At 37.7% G+C, this 23996-nt stretch overlaps 1 pseudogene; it reads right to left on the minus strand.

Annotated features, from left to right (window-relative positions):
* Window positions 1–79: 79 nt before the first annotated feature.
* On the minus strand, window positions 80–20157 carry LOC114653598 (poly(A) polymerase gamma-like; annotated as a pseudogene).
* Between the last annotated feature and the right edge of the window lie 3839 nt (window positions 20158–23996).

Raw genomic sequence — 23996 nt, forward strand, 5'->3', positions numbered from 1 at the left:
ACTCAGTCCATCAACCTCGTTAGATTAGCTAATTGCTACGCTGTCTCAATATCTCATTTAGATACTTCTTTAAGGTTGTAAAGGTTTCTTTATCAACTGAATGACTCTGCAATTTGTTCCAGTTTGTCACATCTCTTTGAGTAGAGAATTTAATGGCTTCGGTCTTAAGTGCACTTCCCCTTAATTTCCACTCTTGTACACATATACATGCTTTCCCATTTAGTCAAAAGTTTGAACCAAAATAGCTGCTACTGCACTGGGATACAGCTGTCATGTCATTGCTTCTAAAACTGGCCATTATACACCACCATTGAAATCAATCACATTAGATCATATTCCATTCCGCTTTGCCCAAAGTTTTATTGCTTTGAGAATTAATATGGAATTCTCCTTGTTTGGCACTGAATATAAAATTTCATCAGTCTTGCAATTTCTTAAGTGTGAATCTCCCCAAAGGTGCAAATAATCAGGAATAGATTATAAAGCAGCTAGATATCCAAACAATAGGTCAATCTCAATGCTCTCAAATTTGAATTTAACAACGGGAACAAAAGAAATTTCAACAGCTTGTAAATCTTAGATACCATCATGTCTCTCTATTATAAAAAAAATCTTGCGACGAGATGTGATCTTTGGAAAAGAGATAGAGAGACAGAGAGACACTTTCATGTCCCGCAAGATGGACAGGTCACATCATACTTACAGCCTTAGGAAGCAAGTCCCGTGATACTCATGCAGAGCAGGTTAGAGATAATGGAAGTAGGAAAATTTGAAAGTCTCAAAAAAATGAGAGTAAAGATCGCATTAGCGAAAACAATCTGAAAATATTACTTGGTGAAATAACGGAACAGCAAAAAGAGATCGAATAGTGTTTGAAGATGTCTGGGGGCAAGAGGCATTGAGGCAAAAGGATGAAATGCAGATCACGCTGCGCAGCAGCAGCATTCCAGCAGCTGATCGAGCAAAGATGAGGTTAATAAAATTAATGTTATTTGTTTCCCATTGCATCACCATTTAAGAGGGATTTTGGAGGAGTGGCCACGTCTCCTCGGGGTGCGTTCATCCCCCCTCTTCACAACGGTGCATAGTACTGGTGGGGTGGGAAAGGGGCTGGCGAGCGAAACAAGCAGGGGGCAAAGCCCCCTAGTTCTTTTAATTTTCAAAGAATGACTGGAAAAAGTCTGATCTTTCTATATGGCATGGTGTGAATTAAAAAGCATCAATATCAGGTCCTTTGTATGCACTCCAAGCCAAAATTTAAAAAAAAAATCTCCATCAGCATTGGCTATACCTGAAGGTTCTATGACTCAGTAACTTCTGCAACCCATTCTTTTACCAGTTCATTCAGTTTTATTTAAACCACCAACCTGTGACTTAGCTCTTCTTTATCTTCAAAACAAAGCCAAAAGGTCTCAATGCTTCAATTCATTTTTGTGTATACAGGTCATCAATCTCTCTCTGAAAAAAAACTGCCAAATAGACAAAGCAATTCCATCCATCCATCCATTATCAAACTCGCTATATCCTAACTACAGGGTCACGGGGGTCTGCTCAAGCCAATCCCAGCCAACACAGGGCGCAAGGCAGGAAACAAACCCCAGGCAGGGCGCCAGCCCACCGCAGAGCGACAAAGAAATTCCAATATGCTTTTAAAGGCCATGTGCCTCAGGAAATATTAGTTATTGACATCTCTCTAATTGCATCGTTTGGTGTTTTCTCTGTCAATGATATGTATCTGTTTCTGCAAATCATGTAAATACCTGTACAACCAGATAGCCAGACACCTAACAACCAATAGCTGTAATAGCTTCCAAAAAATGCTCTTACCACAAACTAATATTTGGGGGATTTTTTTTTTTAAACTTGGAGAATTTACTGTTTTTATTTATGATCAAATCAGTCATATTTATAATCAGTAAAATGTTGAGTATTTGTATTGATCAAACGCAAAAAAATCTGAGTTAAATACATTAAAATATTGTAATGCAGCACAAAAATATTAAACAAAATTTAAAAAAAAGGGCTGGATACACATTAGTGTCATTTAATTTGGTGGGCTGTTGCCCAGTCACTGAGTAGATTCACTTTTCTTATAAGCATGCCAACAATATTCTTGGTGTAAGATTATGAAGGCCTCTCCTCATTTCCCCAGGTTTCCCCACCTCCTTCTTTCACCACCTCAGTGAGGGTGTGGCTTGTTTGAATGCTTATGAAAGATCAAGTAAGACAGTGACACCCAACAGTTCTGATTATTTCAGGCCCTGGAGGAGCAGGTAATCAAGTGAATCAGATATAATCTTTCTTATTTCTCATACTGTAAGATCCTACTAATTTGTGGAATACAGGTTCTAGCTATACATTAGTTAAGGAGTTTTACTCACAGCATGTGCAGGTTACGGACATATTCTTGCCTAAATCTGATAGGACCATAGTTGTAAAGTATTTGATTTTGTATCTACTGTGGAAAAGAGGCTCTTCTACCTCATTTAAGGTCGACCAGATTTCAGAATACTACCGTTCTGTAGAATTCACTCCAGGGAATAGGCTCCTATATCTGTTTTTTCATTTCATTTCTGCTAATGCCTTGATTAATTGTGTTTTTAATTAATTATTTGCCCTTAGTTCTTTAGTTAATGCCCTTTTGTTGGCATACCTTCTCAGGATTAATTACCATTAATTAGAAACAGGGTGACTGAAGCTCATATTTACCTACCAGAAAAGCATAAACTTTGGTTTACCGTCAGAGGTAGTTTGTTGAGTTCTTTTTACAATTTTTGTCACGGTGCGGTCATTTCTTTTAATATTTTGATCTGACTACTTGACTTGATTTTTGATCTTTGCTTTGCCAGCTACCTACTCATTCCCCTTGTTGATGTGCTAACTAATCTATTTTTTTATTCCTGAACCTAAAAGTTTCTATCCTCAGATCCAACTTAAACAATGCCAAAGGTGGCATTTGTCTTTCCTGTTTCTCAGTTTGAGCCACTTGTAATGGTACGTGAGGACTAATGAAATGCTAAAACATCATGATGCCCTCCAGCTTCGCAAGAGAAAAGGTCTAAGATACTTAAATTCCTTTAAGACCAGCCCAACTTTATGCCACATGACCTTCTGCCTTCTCTATAAAAATTAGTGACCATCCTATCTGAATCACAATCAGCAGAAGAATGATAGATAGATAGATAGATAGATAGATAGATAGATAGATAGATAGATAGATAGATAGATAGATAGATAGATAGATAGATAGATAGATAGATAGATAGATAGATAGATAGATAGATAGATAGTGTTAATGTTAATAGTTACACAAAAATAGTTTGCTTGAATATTAACATTAACACTATCTATCTATCTATCTATCTATCTATCTATCTATGAGTTTTCTTTGTTTATAAAAAAAATAGTTTGATAGAATATTAACATTTTCCGGATGATTCGGGGCAGACAACAGACCTGGCATCAGGCTATTAGTTGATTCATAAAGGCAACAAAAACTAATCTGACCTTCCATGTACACTAAATTTCTTTCCACTTATTTTCTGTATAGCACACTTCACTGAGTGCAGGCACAGAGAGCTGTGATCAATTCTCAGTTAAAATAATAGATCGTAATTACTGAATGCAGATCTGGTACAAATTTAGATGCAGATTTGTTAAAACTCACAAAGAATAAGGTAGAATATCATTAAACATAAATGGAAACCATCAATATCTGTCCATTAATTAATTAATGAACTATGTACAGTTAACAATGGTGGAGATTAAAACTGTAAAAGAAAAAGTTAAAAATAGTGTCATAGTCCTAGAGACCTTGGCCAACTGGCCACCTACCCACTCCTGGGTTTTCTAGAGTGGGGTCTGTTTCGGCCATCCAATGTGATGAGAGGGTTTTTCCCATTCAATGATTCCAATGCTCCTTTATCTGTAATGACTTTCTATATGCAGGAGAGCAGCCTGGCAATAGAGCAGTGGCACCAAGTGCCACATCCAGGTACTGGGAAGAGAAACCGAATACAGGATGGTTAGAAACAGTTTAAAATATTTTAATACTTATACTTCTGTACAAATGACTAATCAGCAGCTCTAGTCAGTGTATGCTAGACTAAAGTAATAGGTCTTCAGCCTGGATTTAAAAGCCAAGACTGAAGGGGCACCTCTTATATTAGCAGGCAGACCATACCACAGCTTTGGGGCCTTGTAACTAAAAGCTCGACCTTCCACTGTTCTTTTATTAATCCTTGGAATCTTAAATAGGCTGGCATCTTGAGATCTTAAAGTGGACATGGGTTTGTAAGTAATAATAAGCTCCAATAAATAAAAAGGGCCTTGGCCATTTAAGGTTTTATAAGAAGGATTTTGAAATTAGCCCTAAGCTTAACTTAATAATACTTTCAGCAGCATTTTGAATTATCCGAAAGCTGTATAAAGAAAATTTGAACAGCCAGTGAATGCTGCATTGCAGTAGTCAATCCTACTAGAAATAAATGCATGAATAAATTTCTCAGTACCCTGCATATTTAGAAAACATCTTAATCTTCCAACATTTTTATGGAAAAAACATTTTTTGGATAGTTTTGTAATGTGTGTTTTAAATGACATTCTAGTGTCAAAGATAACTCCTAAATTGTGTGCTGATTCAGTAAAACTAATGGTAGTTCCACTCCTTTAATTCACTGACATAATTTATAAAGGGAAGCATTAGAGAAATGTCATTTGTTGTAAAATAAAAGTGTAATTGGGTGTCATCTGCATAAAAGTGATAATTCATGTTACATTTTCTAATGAGGCAGCACAGCGGCGCAGTGGGTAGTGCTGCTGCCTTGCAGTTAGGAGACCCGGGTTTGCTTCCCGGGTCCTTCCTGCATGGAGTTTGCATGTTCTCCCCGTGTCTGCGTGGGTTTCCTCCCACGGTCTAAAGACATGCAGGTTAGGTGCACTGGCGATTCTAAATTGTCCTTAATGTGTGCTTGTGTGTGTGTGTGTGTGTTTGTGCGCGCCCTGCAGTGGGCTGGCATCCTGCCCGGGGTTTGTTTCCTGCCTTGCGCCCTGTGTTGGCTGGGATTGGCTCCATCAGACTCCCGTGACCCTGTAGTTAAGATATGGTGGGTTGGATAATGGATGGGTGGATGGATTTTCTAATGATACCTCCTAATGGAAGAATGTAAAGTCAAAACAGTAAAGGTCCCTATACTGAGCCCATTGGCACACCATATTTAGCTTTTCAGTATACTGGTGGAGTACTGTCGACACATTTCTGCACATATTGATAACGATTTGATAAATAAGATTTAAACCAGGCAAGCACAATGCCTGTGAGCACGAAATAGAATGGTCATTTTTGTCAAACAACATAATTGCTGTGGAATGTCCTTCATCAGAGGATATCAGAGTGTCATTTACTGTACAACACAGGTTAGTGCTGTTCCCTGTACAATAACTGGAACTTCTCAAATAATTTATGATGTGTAAGGTGAGACTGAAGCTGCGTGGTGACTACTTTTTCAAGTATTTTAGTGAGAAAGGGTAAATTTGAAACAAGTCTGTAATTATTAAGCATATGTGGGTCTAGCTCTGGCTTTTTAAGTAACGGTCTGATAAAAACTGCCAGTTTTAGTTTTTTGGGAAATTATTGATAATGCCAGGAATGGGTGCTGCCAGGACATCTGTTGAGCATTTTGCTAGTTTAGTTTGTACTGGTTCTAAGGAAAATGTAGCAGGTTTCATTTTAGAAATGAAAAGTTATAACTTCTTGTTCTGTTACCAGAATAAATTTACTGAATTGGTGCATGCAAGACGAGACAGGGTTTGTTAATCTAATATTAAATTTGTGAGGTGATGCTAAAATCAGGGATCTTATATTATCGATTTTATCATTAATGAAGTTCTCAAAGTCTGCACTGCTAACATCTGTAGTTATTTTGTGTTGTAGTTTAGAATTTCCATTTGTTAGATTAGCCACAGTTCTAAACATGTCACAAGGATTATTACTGTTGTTATCTATTAATCTAGAACAGCGGCCCATGTGGGCTATACAGCTTTGTTATTCTCCATCTATGCTCCACTTAGAGCTTGAGCTCCCTCATTAAACCAGTCTGAGTTTCTATGTACTTTATCCACTTTTTATAGGAACTACTGTATCCAAAGCATCTTTAAAGTCTTATTATAATTTGTTATTAGTTGATCCAAATTGTTTTTAGTTTGAGTTTCTCAAAATATCTACAAATTTGGATGCAGAGTTATAATCCACTGTAGATGTTGAACTGTCCTTGTTTAAATCTGTGAGTATACAAGTAAGGGCAGAACCAAGTAAAATATAATTAAGAAGTAATCAGAAAGAACTTAATCTAAAAGTAATATTTAAAGTCTTAAGTCTCAACTCTGTTAGTAATAATTAGATCTAATGTGTGTTATGACTATGAGAGGGCCATTGACAATTTGGCAAAATCCTACTGAATTTATTAAATAAGTAAAAACATTTGCTGAAAGTTCAGTTTCCACATAAATGTGTATATTAAAAAGCCCATGTCAACCCCACATGATCATGATTTATGGCTGAACTGGATAAAATTCTGCTAAATTCAGTCATGAATATTGAGTATGGTCACTGAGGTCACAACTACATTTGTCCTGGAATGTGTTTTAGTATCTAACACAAGTTCCTCAAAGGATGTTTATTCACCTAAATTTCAATGGCAGTTTGCAGTTCGTCATTTACAGTATAATTATCCCAAGGCCACATCCTTAATGAGTATCTCCTGATTTTGGAAGGAATGTATAACCATTTGGTGATACCTCAGCTAAAGGAATAGTGTCATGTTTATTAAATGAGTTTTCAGTGTTAAAACACAAATCGCATTTCGTACTCAATATAATGTCATTTACCAAGGCAGATTTGTTTTTAATAGAGCAAATATTTAGGAAGCAGCATTTTAAACTGCAAGGATGTTTCTGTACTGGTGTTATATTTATTGTTTTCATTTAAATTTAGTTGCCAACACAGGTGCACTTAATGGAGGATCTGATTTTAACTTGTGGTCTAATTATGTTCTTTATCATTTGGTTATCAAGTAATTCAGATGTTGCTTTAGTACTAAATTTATAGGCTCACCCACAAAAGGGATTAGTGACAAGAGGGATAAACAATAGCCTGCAATTTAAGATCACAAGGCTGCAGCCTCAGATTGTACTCTGATCCATCAGTCAGTCATTTTTGCTACCATATACTGGGATGAAACAAAAGATCTGATCCAATTAGGATGAAGACCATCTCTTGAAAAATCTAAGCATTTCCCAAAAATCATCTCAGTTGCCTCACACCAGGCTAAGCTTTTATTTGCACACCTGGCTTCTGCCCAGCAGCGAAGGAATGCACGCTGCTATAAATCACATCCTCTCTACTATAATCTTGGAAAGGGTCAGGAACAATTAAATTCTAACATTTTCGTTTAGCTTTGGAATATAAAGATATGAAGTGCATCTGTAATAACTCAGATTGCTGCAAATGAATATCACTTAGTGCTGACATGCAAAACTAATGTCAACACTTCATTGTCTGTCCAGAAGGTTCAGCTTAGCCAATATTGGATATCTTTGCCCCACAGAGGCTTTTAACTTCAAGCTGTTGGATTGATGTAGTTTGGAAATTAAAAATTCTGCACTATGGACTCACCAATTCTGAACAGTTTATTATTCTCAGTCTCGACAGACTACTTAGTGCCGAGTATGTAATCTGGGACCAAATTGGTCACCTGGGTGCCAAGCGACTAAGGTTGGACTTTTTAGACCTCTGCCTCACTGTTACTCACTCGCCCTGTGGCTGAATTTGCTGCTGATTTTGGCTACACACTGACTACATTGGGGCCTGGTGAGACTTGAAGCCGAATAAAAAATGGTGGAGATTGGTCTAACCATACAGTACCAGGTCAATCCAGTTTTTGGTTGACGTAATGCTATCAGGTTCCTAACGTGGTCCTCCTAAACCATGCAGTTTCCTGAACAACTTGTAAGTTAACTAGACATTTCTTGGCATGTGAAGCTGTGTGTATTGCTAGCTAGAATACCTAAGCTTTATATAAAGCAGGACACACGATACACAAACCTGCCCTCAACAGACAGAGAACAAACTGGACTTATGTTAAGTCCTGAGTTCATCTTTATCGTTGTGTTTGTAGTAACTTCTGATTAACTTCTAATTTTCTTCATTTAGGTTTTTACCAACTCATTCGCAATGAAATTCACACTATTGGTTTCTTCTCCTCGTCGGAGGTGGCTTTATTCCGGTTGTAATTTTTCTTTAGTAACAGATTAGAATATTTTTTTTCTCAATGCTGTAGAACAGTCGGTGCCTAAGTAAGTCAACTCAGTGCTTCGCTTCCGTAGCTGCTTGTGCTTTGCTTCTGCTGCTTATATGATTACTAATCATATAAATAAAAAAGGATTAAAAAGAATATTACTGTGCATTTATGTCTACAAGCATTACATAGCCTAGCGCCAGGCTTTTAGAAGGTATAGTAGCAATGAAAATCTAGGGAGGGTTAAGAATGGTAGTAAGTTGAAATAGTAGAAATTAAAAAATGTTGTTTCCTTGCACTGCGTGCTGCCATGTGGATATATCAACAGTAATATATGAAATTACTTTTGCCAATGATGTCATTAGAGAATGAAATCACAAGCTGAAAGGCCTCCCACCATATCAGAGGTCTTCACATTCATTTCATCTTGATTTTATAAGCACTCTGCCATGTTTCTTAACAAGGGCAACGACCATTTATGCCTAGTTGATGATTGTGCAAACCTGCTGCTGAGACTTGTATGCTGGCTCCACAAAATGTTGGACTGCCTCATGAACATCAGGGACCACTTAGTGTTCTCCAGACCAAGTGCTTTACCGAGGTAGGTCCCATCTCTAAGATGGTTGAGATCAGATCACCAGGGATGTGTGTTAAGCCTAGAGGTAAGATCAGCAGATACAGCATATTAAGACCACTCAGATAGTTAAGGAGGATGTGTAAGGTGGGCGTAAGAGAAAAGGATTAAAGGTGAAACAAAGCACCACAAGAGAAAAGTGTAAGCATATGTTGGATGTATGGAAAGAGGGAAGAAAGGAAGAAAGATATTAAAGGTAGTAGTAGGATGCATAAGGGCAGGGCATGAACTCACAGGGAGTTCATCGGTGGTAATAAAAAAAATAGCCATATAACCATACTTGCCAGTCTTGTATTCAAATTAAATGTGAGGCTGCAGGATATACAGAAGAATCATGTTCTTCCTGTTGAGGGAATTAATCTCTGAGCACTGGTGAAACTGCAACAAGCTCTGACACTGTTAGTAAACCTATAGATAAAGTGCAAAATCCAGAAACAAATGTCTGGAAATGTTATGTAAATATAAGTTCATGAGATCATCTGCTAGGACAGTGAGGTGTCTACAAGCATTACATAGCCTCAACTTTGCTAACTATTTATTTGCATTATTTGCATCCCAACCACTTCTCTTTTGAATTGGAAAAACCTGAAAGGAAGTTAAACAGGTTCAACATTTTGTCATTTTTTTTCAAACTACTATATAGGTGGTGTTTATAAAAAACTTTAATTCCATAAATTCATCTATTATTCATTAACCAAGAAATCTTCCAAAATGTTCTTAAACTAGGAAACAGAATCTTCTTGATAATAAGGAGATTTTTACTTTAGCCTCAATTTTATTTCAGCTATATACCTTTGTTCAATTTCAAGTTTAGGGTGCTGCATACAATATTTCGGTGGGGCTGTTTGCCTCTGCATATTCCAAATACTATTAGATTGCCAACAGTGTGCTATTTATTCTAAAAAATTAACACCAGTGAACAAAACTATGATGTAGATAATAGTTTTTTTTTGGCAATAAAACTGGCTCTAGAGGAATTTAACCATTAGCTGGAGATTGCAGAGCATCCCTTACACTGACCATAAAACCTGAAAACCTAAACCTTAGTCCTTGTTTATTTAAAAACAGTCAAATGGCTAAATAGGCTAGATAGACATCTTGAATCTAAGAACATTTTACCCTAGAAATTTTTTTGACTAACTATTATACTATTGTTGAACTGACTTGGTGATAAAGTGTGTGTCTACTTGCACTCCTCAAGAGACTTATATTGAAGTGATATTAAAATCGATGCTTCTTTTCAATATAGAGGTGATATTCTTGACTGGCATCACTCCTCGTCTATAATTGTTGATCCAGGAATTTCACAAATGTTAAAACTAGTCAAACATTTCTTTTGGTGGACAAACATGCATTCAAGAAGTAAAAGAATATGTCTTAGCCTTAGAAATGTGTAACTGAGCAAAACCTACCCAGGGCTTTCCCTTGAGATTATTGCAATTTATACTTTCCTCTAATTTTCCTTGGGATGAAATGGCCATATATTTTATAGCTGATTTCCTACACACACTCAGGGATATACTACAATTTTAGTTATTGTGCAAAGGTTGTCTAAGAATGTTTAAAAAGCTCGTTACTTCAGATCAGAAAATTTAGTTTTTTTACAGAGGCAAACAAAGAAATAAATATTATAACAAAACAACAACAACCCCCATCCCTCCACTCTGGAAATTCACACCAGAATTATGCAAATAAGAAAAAACTTCTAAGTTGGCTAACGATAAAGAGAGCAATCACAGTGAGGAATTATAAAGGCAGATTGCCGTTGGTATAAAGGAGCCGTAATGTTTTTTGATGCATTTCTGATGAATAATTATTGGCTGAAAGTGTTAATGATAGTGTGTCAAATAGAAGTTATGGAGGTTTCTTCATAATGACCATCAGTTTTTGTTTATCATTTTCTCCTTTTCTACTGATTTCGTTGGATTTAAAAAAGCATTCCATATCTGAACTTCCTTTTTAATTAGCTTGTCAATTCAGTGGGCCTCTCTTGAAGTGATGCTACTATCCCAGCATACCCCAAGGTAGAAAATCAAACCAACCAACACAGATTTGTGGAACACATAAATGATGTCACTGCCTCTTAAATGAGCTGAATCTCCTTAGAAAAAAACAGTTGGTCTACCATTTCTTATGTAGCCCTTTCTTTGTGTTACGAGACACATCCAGTGTGGAGACCGGCTCAGACACAGACAGGCAGACACACTCATGTCACCCAACACACGTTTATTTACAATACTATTTACAAAGTCCAAGTGCACAAACCCCAATCTTCCCCAAAGTCCAGGCCATCCACTCTGCCTCTTCGGACCGCCTCCTTCTCTCTAACACCTTGTCCTGCTTCCACCCGACCTCAGCCTCGAATGAAGGGAGGCGGGCCCCTTTTTATTCATACCTGGATGTGCTCCAGGTGTGCACCGGCAATCTTCCACCCAACACGCCCCAGTGTGGCGGAAGTGCTGGCTGTCTCCCCAGATGCACTCCAGGAGTTCCCTCTCTTCTTCCCCCCCAGCACTTCTGGTGTGGCGGAAGTGCTGGGGTTCAGGGTCCATCAGACATGGAGACGCCCCCTGGCGGTGGCCACGGGCCCCTACAGGGTTGGGCTTCCAAGCCCTGTACCCATGGCCCCAACACAACCAGGGGAGGAATGAACCCTCCTCCTATCTTCTGGGCGTCCCGGCCGGGCCCAGTCTGTCATTATTGTTGATGCTCAGGTATTTGTTGCAGTGCACCACCTTCATAGCCACTCCCAGAATACTGACATCGAGTCTGTTTGATGCAGCAAAGTCAATAACCAGTTCCTTGGTTTTGGTGCAGTCAAGCTGAAGACACTTCTTTCTGTACCAATAATAAAGTTATCCATCTGACTCCTGTACTCTGTCTTATCCCCTTTGTCAATACTCCCCATCAGTGCACAGTCATTTGAGATATCTGTAAATGACATGACCTGGTGTTAAATTGTAGTCTGAGGTGTACAGGGTGAAGAGAGCTTCATTTATAAAGCTTTTGTATGCAGAAGATGAGGCTTGAAGTGTGCATACACAACTTCCCAAGCAAATTGTGGATTTGTAAGAGTAAATATGATGGGGAAACATGTATATTTATGGCAACTCCACCATGTGTATGCAACATTTCGGAGAAGCTGAGAAATGATGACATACTTAAAATAGGTAGAGAAACACAGCCCAACCAGCTAATAATGACTCACATGCATAACAGTACATATCACCAAGCTGTTATGTACATTGAGATGACAAACATACTACGCCTCAAAAGTGATGTAATATACTTGTGCAGACTGTATTTTAGTTCCCTTTAAGAATGGCCAATGTTGCATATTTGCACTGAAAACTTTTTTGACTTTTCATCAGTTTATATCAGCTATAAACTTGAGCAGTGACATTCCATGTAACGCACAAGACATCCTTGCCAAAAAGAGACTGATAACGTAGTAGCTCAGTGACCTGGGTGAACCCATGATTCGTCTTATTTTGAGGCAAACTAATAAATTTTATTTATATAGCACCATTCCCATGCAATTCCATTGAATTGAATTGTCAATGTCAATTTATTTATATAGCACATTTAAACAAACATAGTCATTCTGTGGCCAAGTGCTTTACAAAAATAGAACAAAATTAACATAAAACATAAATAGAAATAAAATAAATGAAACATAAAATAAAATACATAATAAATAGAAGTAATGTTATATACATAAAAAATATACATAAAAAGTAGAAGTAATGTAATATAATCACTAAGAGGAAGCCATCAGTATTACTGAAGGTAACTGAATGCAAGTGAGTAGAAATGAGTCTTTAATCATGTTTTAAACAGTTAAATTGTAGACGTCTCCTTTATATAATGAGGTAAAGAGTTCCACAGGCGAGGCGCAGCAGCTGCAAAAGACCTGTCCCCCTTGGTTTTACACTTGGTACGAGGGACAACCAGAGACAGCTGACCAGAAGATCTAACCACTCTAGATGGCTGGTGTAAAACACACAGTTCAGATAAATAGGCAGGAGCAAGCCCATGTAAAGATTTAAAAAACTAGCAGCAGGATTTTAAAATCAATTCGAAAACTGACAGGCAGCCAATGTAAAGAAGCTAAAATAGGAGAAAAAGAGTCATACTTCCTTGCCCCAACCAGAAAGCGAGCGGCAGCATTATGTACCAACTGTAACCTGTGTATCAAGGATTTGTTAATCCAGAATACAGCGAGTTGCAGTAATCGAGGCGAGAAAAAATAAACGCATGAGTAGCTATCTCAAGATCCCTAGAAGATAAAAAAGGGCTTTATCTTACCTAATAGACGAAGTTGGAAAAAGCAACTCTTGACTACAGAATTTGTTTCTCAAAAGAGAGGTTACTGTCAAAGGTAACACCAAGATTGCGACTTGAGGTTTTGGAAAAGACAGAGAAAGAGCTGAGAAGACCAAGACCAATTTGGGCTTTAGCTGATGGACCCACTATAAGCACCTCCGTTTTATTTTGATTTAGATCAAGAAAATTATTAGCCATCCAGGATCTTAGTTCAGACAGACATTTGTGGAGTTGATTTGTTGTAGAGTTGCAGACAGGAATATAAACCTGAGTATCATCAGCATAGCAGTGAAAAGAAATGTTAAATTTCCTAAAAATTGCTCCAATAGGGTGAAGGTATATGGAGAATAAAATAGGACCCAAAATGGATCCATGAGGAACACCATATTTAAGAGGAGCAGTAGATGAAGAAGAGGAATTAAAAGTCACTGAAAAGTGTCTACCAGTTAAATATGACCTGAACCAGTTAAGAGCAGCCCCTTTAAGCCCAACTAGATGTTCAAGCCGCAACAGCAATATTTCATGGTCAATAGTGTCAAAGGCAGTGGACAGGTCAAGGAGGAGAAGGACTGCCTCATCACCTGAGTCAGTAATAAGAGAGATTCGTTGAACACTTTCAGGAGTGCCATTTCAACACTATGATAACGCCTAAAACCAGATTGGTAGATCTCAAATAAATTATTAGAGTTAAGGTGATCAACCAATTGATTATAAATAATTCTTTCTAGGATTTTAGCCAGAAAATGGCAGTTGGGAAATTGGACGAAAATTAGCTAAAACTCCAGGGTCTAATTCTGCCTTTTTAAGACAGGGGCGGACTGCAGCATGTTTAAAAAATGAGGGCACAACACCCGAAGTAATAGAATCATTGATGATGGCTAATAAGGGTGGGCCCAACAAATCAAAGGCTTCCACTAGGAGACGTGGTGGAACAATATCCAGAGGACTGGGGGCTGGTTTAAGGGTGTCAATAGTTCTTTTTAGCTGTGAAAGTGAAACTAGATCAAAGGATTCTAAGACAATGTCATGATTAACAGTAGAAAGTTCGTAGCCCGTTTGAACAATGCCACGGCGGATAGTATCAATTTTGCTGACAAAGAATGATAGAAACTGGTCACATGAATGAACAATGCTATTTGATCCCATCGCAGAGTGGGGGTGAATGGCCGCATTAATTGAATTAAATAAGACCCTAGGATTCTTTGAATGACAGGAAACTAAATCGGCAAAGAAATTTTGTTTTGTTTTCTTAACTTCAGCCTGGAAATTGAAAAGAGAAGTCCTAAAAATCTGTTTAGAGACAATCAGTCCATCTTTTTTCCAACGCCGTTCAGCAGTTCGACAGGCACGGCGCAGTGATCGTGTATTTTCATTTAGCCAGGGAGCAGGTCTACCCTTATTACTACGTATCTTGAGCGGAGCAATTGAGTCTAAAATCATTTTACAGGAGGAATTAAATTTTACGACAGAATCATCGATATTATTATTTTGGTCATGCACATAAAGACTAGAGAAAATGGTTTTAAAATCAGATATAATAGAAGAATTTAAAAAGTGCAAGCAGCGTGGGGGACAGCTATTAGTAGGGACATCGACAGTAATATTCAGGTCCATCATTATAGAAAAATGATCAGTAAAAGAAACATCACATAAATCAATATTATTCACTGAAATATCACGAGTAAGGATGAGATCGAGGGTGTGACCGAGAGAGTGGGTTGGCATATTAATATGCTGTATAAAATCAAATGATATGCTGTATAAAATCAAATGAGTTCAAAAGTGATAAAAAGTCGTTGACCAAAGGTTTCGATTGACAACAAACGTGAATGTTGAAATCACCAACAATAAGAACTTTGTCATGAGAGAGGGTGATATCAGCCAAGAGATCAGAGAATTCAGAGATGAAAGTATCATTAATTACAGGAGGTCTATAAACCACGGCAAACAGTAGAGAAGGGGAGCTGCACACTTCGAAAAGTTGGAGTTCAAAGCAGCTAAATGGACCCCTTGTAAGGCTCCGACACAAGAACATACTTTTAAAAATAGTGGCAATGCCCCCCCCCCCCCACGAGTCAGGTGAGGAGAGTTTAAAAATGAGTAACCTGGTGGAGTCAAGTCAGTAAACAAGAAGAGTCACCATTTAAAATCCAAGTCTCAGTGATGAAGAAGAAATCCAGATTATTTGAGGTAATAAAGTCTTGCAGAATAAAAGTTTTATTAGACACTGATCTCACGTTCAAGAGAGCAGCCTTGATAGATGAAGAGCTCGCTGCAGGATGAGCACAGGTGAGCATGCGAAGATTAGCAGTGTTTACTACTCGATTGCAGGCCGAGGAAAAGTGATGCTGTCTTGAAATGGAGAGATTAAATCCGGTGTCCAGCGCCCATGAACCAGTGATGGAGTCCTGAGCAGGAGAAGATGGGTCATAAACGACTCGCAGGCATCGGGAAACAAAGCTCTGGGACTTGAGTCGGCGTTGTTTAACGGCAATTCCTGCTCTTTTCCCACGACGGCGGTGGGTGCGTTTGCGTCTCTGAGGGGCATTCAATTCACTGATACAGGTGAACACCGGCATCCAGGTGAAGAAGTCAGGAGATGAATAAAACAAAGGTGGAGGTTCACAAAAAATCCAACCAGGAGATGAAAATTGAGAGGAAAATTCCTTTATTGTCATTGTATGGTACAAAGCGATTCAATGTGCAACTCCTCTGCAAACTAATTTTCCCATAAATGATAAAAAATAATAATAATAATGCAATAAAAATAATGAAAAATAACAATATGAAAGCATAAGTACAATATACATGTACATATAGTGAAAATAGTGAAAGTGATTTATAAAGTGGCTCAGGTTGTCCAGTATTACAGTTGTAGTACAAGTTTATAGTGACATAATTGTAAATATAAGTACAAACAGTTCTGAGTGAACTTATAGCTGTTGAGATGAAACTGTTTTTTAGCCTCAAAGTTCATTCAGGAAGCAAATGCCAGATGGGAGAAGTTCAAATAGACTGTGACATGGGTGAGTGGAATCCATGCAGATGCTGGTGGCTTTCTGAGGCAGAGTGTGCTATACAGTAAATGTCCACCAGGGCTGTAGTGGAAGCTGTATCCTGATAATCCTCTGTGCTCTCGACACATCCCGCTGTACAACTTTCCGATCAGCTGCTGTGCAGCTGTGATACCACTACCATACACAGATAGAATGGGTTAAAATACTCTCAGCAGCAATGCTATTTAGAATAGTTTGTTATATTGTTACAGAATGATTACAATCAAGTACCTTAAATTTGTAAATGATATGCAATAAATTTTAGTGTATTTGATACAACTCATGGACGTGAATCTAAAGAAGAAAGGGAAATGACACAGAAACAATAGCACTGCTTTGACACTCGGTGCTACCAGTTTGCAAAATCAAGCAGAAAAGTGCATACACATGGCGTTAGGCTGCCATAAAAATGTGTGTGGCATTATGCCAAGTTTAGTTTTTATACATATCAAAGTGAATGTGGAAATAGGCACACACAACATTTTTCTGCGTTCGCACCATTTATACATGAAGCCCATGGTGACCTTGGCCAACTAGTTACCTCTCCTCTACTGGCCATTCTACAGCTGAGTCAGTGCTGGGCCGGCCAATATGATGAAAGGACCCTTCTACCTGATAATTCCAGCTCTCCTTTATATGATATGACTTTTCTATAGGCAGGCAAACAACTTGGCAGAAGAGCAGTGGCACCAAGTGGCACGTGAGGATACCAGAAGAGAAAAAGAATAGGGGAGGGTTAGTAAACACTTTATAAATATTATTATTACTTATATTTTAGTACTAATGACTAACAACAGAATTGTGGTATGCACAGCTAATCAGCAGCTCTACTCAGGGTATGCTAAACTGAAGTAGTGAGTCTTCAGCTGGGATTTAAAAGCTGAGTCTAAAGGAGCATCTTTATATATAATAAGCTACCGTGGCTGCCCGTTTGTCTGTCCAGGATTTTAAATCACCTGTAGCTCGCAAACCATATGACCTATTGACCTGAAATTTGGTACACATATACTAAGTGACGTCTACTATCTGCTTTCAGGGTGATGATTGACCTCCAAGATTATTCCTATTTTTATTTTATTTTATTGTAGAATCAACTCTCAGCAGCGGCCAGCAGGGCGGCCGTGCAGCGCATGTGTTTGGGCACCATTCTCATCCCTACCACCTTTGCTGTCACTTCCCCTGCCTCTTCATATCTTACATCATTCTTGAGGCAGATCGAACACTTAAGTGCCAGGTTAAGTGAAAAATTAAGGAAAACGTACTAAGTAATTGCAACACAAATACTGACTTAATCAGTTTTAATGCAAAAAGATGCTGACGAAGGAAGAGAAGAAGCGGGCCGCTAGGATAGAGAAAAGAAGAGCTGCTCAGGAAGCAGCAAGCACATCAACCTCTGAGCAAATGAATGCTAAATGTACAGAGAAAGAGTATGAAATCTATGAATGCTCAAGTCAAGTGTACGTGCAGTGCGCCGTTACTGGTCTCTTATAGTAGTATACAGATTATTCCAGTTTCAGAGCCCTGTAACTAAAAGCTCAACCTCCCACTTATTTTATTAATCCTTGGAATCATAAGCAGGCTGGCATCTTGAAATCTTAATGTACAATCAGGTTTGTAAGTAATGATAAGCTCAGATAAGTAAGCAGGGCCATAGCCATTTAAGGGTTTATTTATTAACAGGACTTTGAAGTCTGCCATAAACTTACCCAGGAGGCACTGTAAGGATTTAAGAACTGGGGGTATCTGTTCATACTTTCTTGTTCTTGTAATAATTCCTGAAGGAACATTTTGAATGAAGTGAAAGTTGTATAAAGAATGATTTGAGCAGTCAGTGAACACCTGCATTGCAGCAGACACTCCTACTAGAAATAAATACATGAATTAATTTTTCATTATACTGTATATTTAGAAAATGCCTTAATTTCCTGAAGTTTTTAAGATGGAGAAAACATGTTTTATATAGTTTCGTAATGTGTTTTAATTGACATGCTAGTTTCAAAGTAAAGCCTAGATTGTGGGCTGATTCACTAAAACTAATGTTGATTTAAACTGAGTTAAATGTAATCAGCATCATGTTTTCTAATGGTAGTTCCCAATGGAAGTATGTAAAGTGAAAACATTTAAGGTCCCAGTACTGAGCCTTGCGGGACAACATATCTCACTTTTGTGTATAATTGTGGAGTACTGTCGGCACATTTATGTATGGTACTGGAATGAATTTGATGAATAAGAACTAAACTAGGCAAGGGCATTCTCTGTAAGCCCAATGTCAGTTTCCATCCTGTGCAGAAAAATAGAATGGTCAGTTGTATCAAATGCTACGTTCAAATCTAGCCATACAATTACAGTTTAATTTCCTTCAGCAGAGGATATCAGAATGTCGTTTACATTGCGTTAGAGCCGTTTGTGTACTATGACTGGTGCGGAAGCCAGACTGGAATTTGTCAGTTAAATTGTGATGTGTAAGGTGAGACTGAAGCTGATTGGCAACTCCTTTTTGAAGTATTTAAGAGGGGAAGGGTAAATATGAAATTAAGTATATTAAGAAATTAATTAAGTATATGTGGGTCTAGGTCTTGCCAAGCTAGTATTAGGTTTGCACTGTGATGTTGAGATCTGGAATCTTAAATTTTCGATTTTCTCATTAAAGAAGTTCATAAAGTCTGTACTGCTAATGTTTCTTGATATTTTGCACTGCACTTCTGATTAGCCATTGTTGTAAACAGTACACAAGGATTATTATTGTTGTTAAACTACTATTTTAGAATAGTAGTCCAAGCAAGCTTTAAAGAGAGTTTTTTTTATACTTTTTAACATTCTCTGTCAGTGCAATTCGATAGACCTGCAGCTCTGTTGCTCTCCATATATACTTTGACACACTAATTTAAGAGCTTGGGTGCTTTCATTAAACCAGGGTAGTGACTATGTGCTGAGAATCTATTCTAGTTCCGAACTGGTAATCCAGATGCCACGGGAGTAAATTTTGACCCCCATCTCACTTTTCCCCACTTACCCTGCAGTTGAATTGGTTCTTCTGATTTTGGCCATGCACTGACTGTGGTGAGACCTAGAGAGATTGAAACCAAATCAGAAAGAGCTGAATTGTCTAAACCAACTGAGTGAATCCAATTTTTCATTTGCCTAATCTCTATCACATTCCTAACGTGGTCCTCCAAAGCACATATTTTTCCAAACCACTCTAAATTAAGCATTTTTGGCAAGTGATACTGTCTGCGTTGTCAGCCAGAAAACCAGAACAGTACATGCTGTGAGACACACAACATATATACGTGCTTTTGATGGGCAGAGAATAAATGCAAGGAGTCAGTCAACTTTTATGCTTTCACCATCCGCTGAGCAATCAACTTTGCACTGTTGGTTATTTCTCCTTGTCGAATGTCAGCTTCTACTCCAGATGAACTTTACTGATGAATTTGAATAGTTTTTTTTTATTTTAGATAAGTTTTTCTGATTTTTTTTCCTTGTGCTTGTAAAACACTATGTACGTATGTGAGACTCCGCTCGTGCTTCCATTTACTATTGCTATTGTGCTTCTCTGCAGTGATTTGGTCTCTATAATATTGTCCCCATGTGATTCGCATATCATTTCCCATTTATTCAGAGCCATTTTAGCCTCCTAGCTCCACTTCTTCACTACCCTAATGGCATAAAGTTGCCATCTAATAAAAAGCTTGTAGGTGGGAGTAAGATGGATCAGATTTTAACCAGATCTGCCCAATGGTTCAACAGATTTATATTTAAAGACATCTTTAACATCTGAATGCAGCTGGTCCAGCTTGTTGTTTCCTTGAGTAGATGGAGGTTTGTCATTGTTCCTTCCAATCATTTTTCCGTCACATGCTTAAACTCACCACATTTTATAACTGCAGGGTCAGAATGATTCATCATGAGTACTGGTAACAGAGTAAATCATGTCTGTTGCTGAGTCCCCATTTGAAGAGAGAGGAATACAAACATTGATAAGGATGATGTCACTAATCTCCCTTGGCAAGTAATGTGGATGGATTTTGACAGCCAGAATTTCAATGTCTGTATTACAAATTTTAGTGTTAATTGTAATAGGCTCTCTTTTACACCATTCACAGTGGTGACTAGACACCCTCCTGCCTTTCTTCAGGCCACACTTGGATCTCTGCCTGCTTGAATAAGATGAAATCCTTCCTTAGTAATGTCAAGTTTAAGACAGCTTTCCATTATAAACAAAATGCCAGGGTATATGTACCTACCATGACACACTATGAGAGAAGACAGAAGAGAGAAGACATTTTATCTGAGAGTGATCACATATTGCCTATTACAACGGATGGCAGATGAATTCCGAATACTTTCAGTTTTGCTTTTATTCTTGCTCTGGACCTCCACCCTGTGTTTATGGATGAACAATTCCTGCTGTAGCATGAAATGGAGCTGATTAGCTGTTTGCGATTGCAGAGCTAATTATTATGGAATATTTAGTACACTCTACTTGTACAGGGTGGTCCAGATCTAATTATGCAATTACTGCATTGCATTAAAAGTTGCATTGTTAGATCTGGACCACCCTATAGTTTTTCAGTGTCTCTTACATTTTCAAGTCTTGTAGAGATAAGGTAGCTTTCAAATCTTCTTTCTTCCAGTAACTTCACCTGAGTTCATAGCTTGTCTGAAAGGCAGTTGAGACGAGCAGGCTTTCTGGTTTGTGATGACAGTGGCAGCTCATTGGTAAATTTAAAATCCATTTATATGATTTCTAGTGGCTACTATCAGTGACACGCCAGAGGCTTGATCAAATATAATCCTGAAATGAATAAAAACTGTTACTTAGTAAAATAACTTCTAATACACAAAGAAAAACAATACAGTTCTACTGTAAAAGCTGTGGCCTGCACAGCTCCCGGAAGGAAGGATTTCACAGTTTTAGTGATTCTTATGATCTAAGTTGGGTTGCCAAGTTATTTTTATTCTCTGAACGTCATCCTAAACATAACATATAAATGGAATTGATTCATCATAATTTGTATAATCTTTTGTAGTGTACTCTATTTGTGTGGTTCACTATGCTGGGGTTTCTGTCCCATACATTAGCTTCCAGGTTCTTATAGGTGCCTACGCAGCGCTAGAATGGACTGGCCTTTCAAACATGTTCTACCTTTTAAAATTCTTTCCACTTTTCTGTTTTCATATTGAATCTAGTTAATTTGAGTCTATAATGTAAATAATTCATAGAATTTTGGATTTCCTATCTTGTTCATTGGAAGGGCCATGTACTCTAGGACTACTCTTTGGTTCTTTTTAATAATTTTCATGCCCCATGATTATTGTGTCAATTCCTCCAGTATTATTCTGGAAAACCAGACAGACGATGGGTTTCTGTTGTGATTTCTTGGTTCTGAAATATGTTTGTTAAAATTTCATGTTGATTTTTTAACGTTACAATGGTATTACCATTGTTTCTACACATTTCAATGCTACTTTGTGAGTTGTTTAACTAGGATGGCTCTCGTTACTGTAGTGTGGCAAATTAAATTGGCGAGGCACTATTTGCAATATTCAAGTTTTCTGGTTAAAACCAAAACCTTCCCATTGTTAATTAATGTGTCAATAAAGCTTCAAGGATACTAGGACTGTCATGAAGTTTTTGACTACAATTCTTTGGCTTTCATTTAGGGAGTTGGATTTTGGTTCAGTTTAGATAATCTGGCTTTTGACCATATGTTTTTTGACTTCGAATTCAGTTTAAAATTTGGCAGAACATATGCAAGGTTGCAAAGAGTGTTGCCTTTTCCAATATTTTGGTTAACAAAGAAGTATCTTTAGAGTTTCCTGGTTGCTGCAAAGGTACATTTTTAGGGAACCAGAACTAGAAGTAGAAGTGGCAGTGGCCCGAAAAGTGGACCATGCCATTTGGAGGTCATGGAGCTTCATATGGGTCAGGTACATCATAATTCAAAAGGCAGCTATTTTCAGAACTGTCTCCTGTGTTTTCCATTAATTAGTCCAGCAAGTTCAAACAGCTCATCACATCTCAGAGAATGATTTCTTTATACCTGGTATTTGAAAAGTTTCATTATTTAGACTGGTGTGCCCTTGAAAATCACAGGAAAATCCCCAAAAATCAAAATCAATAAGGACTTAGATTTTGTTAGATAAATCAGCACTTGATCAAAAATATTTTTGAAGTTGTTAATTACCCTAGAGAAATGTTTACCTGTTTTGACTATTCTAACTTAGCAGAGGGCAATGTCAGTACTTCTGGTTAAGCATTAAACTAAATTATTTACTATTTTTTCATTTTCTTGTTCACAGTTCGTAAAAGATGATTGTTGTTGTAAGTCATAAACAATGATCACTTTCTTATTAAGATATTTGAAACCAACATTTGCTATTCCAGTTTGCCCTTTTTTATTGTTAAAATAGCTTCTAATGCTGTATGACGACTTTCCATCTACCTTGGTTTATACTGACCCAGTACACTGGGAAAGAGTTAATATAAGATGGAAACTAACAAGATCTAAGATATAGCCCTGGGGTATTTGTATCATTTTGTCATATAATTTAACAGTACGGTAGTGCAGTGATTGATGCTACTTCCTCAGAGATCCAGCATCCTAGATTAAATTCCCACATCTGATCTCTCTCTCTGTGTTGAATTTGCACATTCTCCCAATTTCTGTATGGGCAAGCTCAAACCGGTTACTAAACAAACTGGAGATAATATGTTATGACCTTATTGTTGTGTGTGAGTGGACACTGAAATAGACACATGGCTAATGCAATTGTGGTACTTGCCTTATACCTGATACCGCTGACATCTGATTCTAATCTCCTGAATTGGATTAAATGTGTTTGAGAATTTTGTATGTTATGATTTAATCATAGGCAATGTTTTTATTTTTAATACTGTTAAAGTAAATACTACCCAAGAATCATAAAGCAGAACACAGTTGTATACTTTTAGTGATTTGCTTAGGGTCACAAACAGAGAAGATGATTGATTTTAACTCTGGCTTTCTAGGTTGTCTCTGAAATTTCATTATTTGTAAAAAAAAAAATACAATAAATCTCTATATATCATCAGTCAATGACCTTTGATATGCATACAGTTAAACAATAAAACACCCAGAATTTTAACATAGTTTAAAATTCTAAAAAATGCCTTTCTGGAATCTAGTTTAGCGTCACGGGTTTGGCCTGACCCTATCCTCATATCAATAGACCCTTCTCACACAAGGCTAATTTGGAATCGCTAACCTGCAGATCTTTGACGATGTGGTAGAAGAAGCAGAGTATCTAGAAGAAAATCAACCTACACTAAAGAAGAAAATGCACATTTTACATAGATAATATCTGACTGTGAGATCCTAAACCCAAGTACTGTTGCCCACTGTGCCACATATTTGGAAAAATTGCCTATTAAAATTTTTATTGCATTTTTACTTTACATGTACAGTATACATTACTCAACAGTCTCAAAGCCAGTCGGTCCATTTCAGGGTCACGAAGAACCCAAGGCATTACTGTGGGAGCACTGAGCATTAGGCAGGAGCCAACTCTGTACAGGCCGTCAGTTCCATTGTAATACACACCTCACGCTGGACCAATTTAAAATCTAAACAAACTTACACAGAAATTTTGTGGTAGGTAAGAAATTGGGACAGATTTTGAATAGCAATATGGTGTGTGTGT

Source organism: Erpetoichthys calabaricus, chromosome 1, assembly GCF_900747795.2.
Source record: "Erpetoichthys calabaricus chromosome 1, fErpCal1.3, whole genome shotgun sequence".
Classification (NCBI taxonomy): domain Eukaryota; kingdom Metazoa; phylum Chordata; class Cladistia; order Polypteriformes; family Polypteridae; genus Erpetoichthys; species Erpetoichthys calabaricus.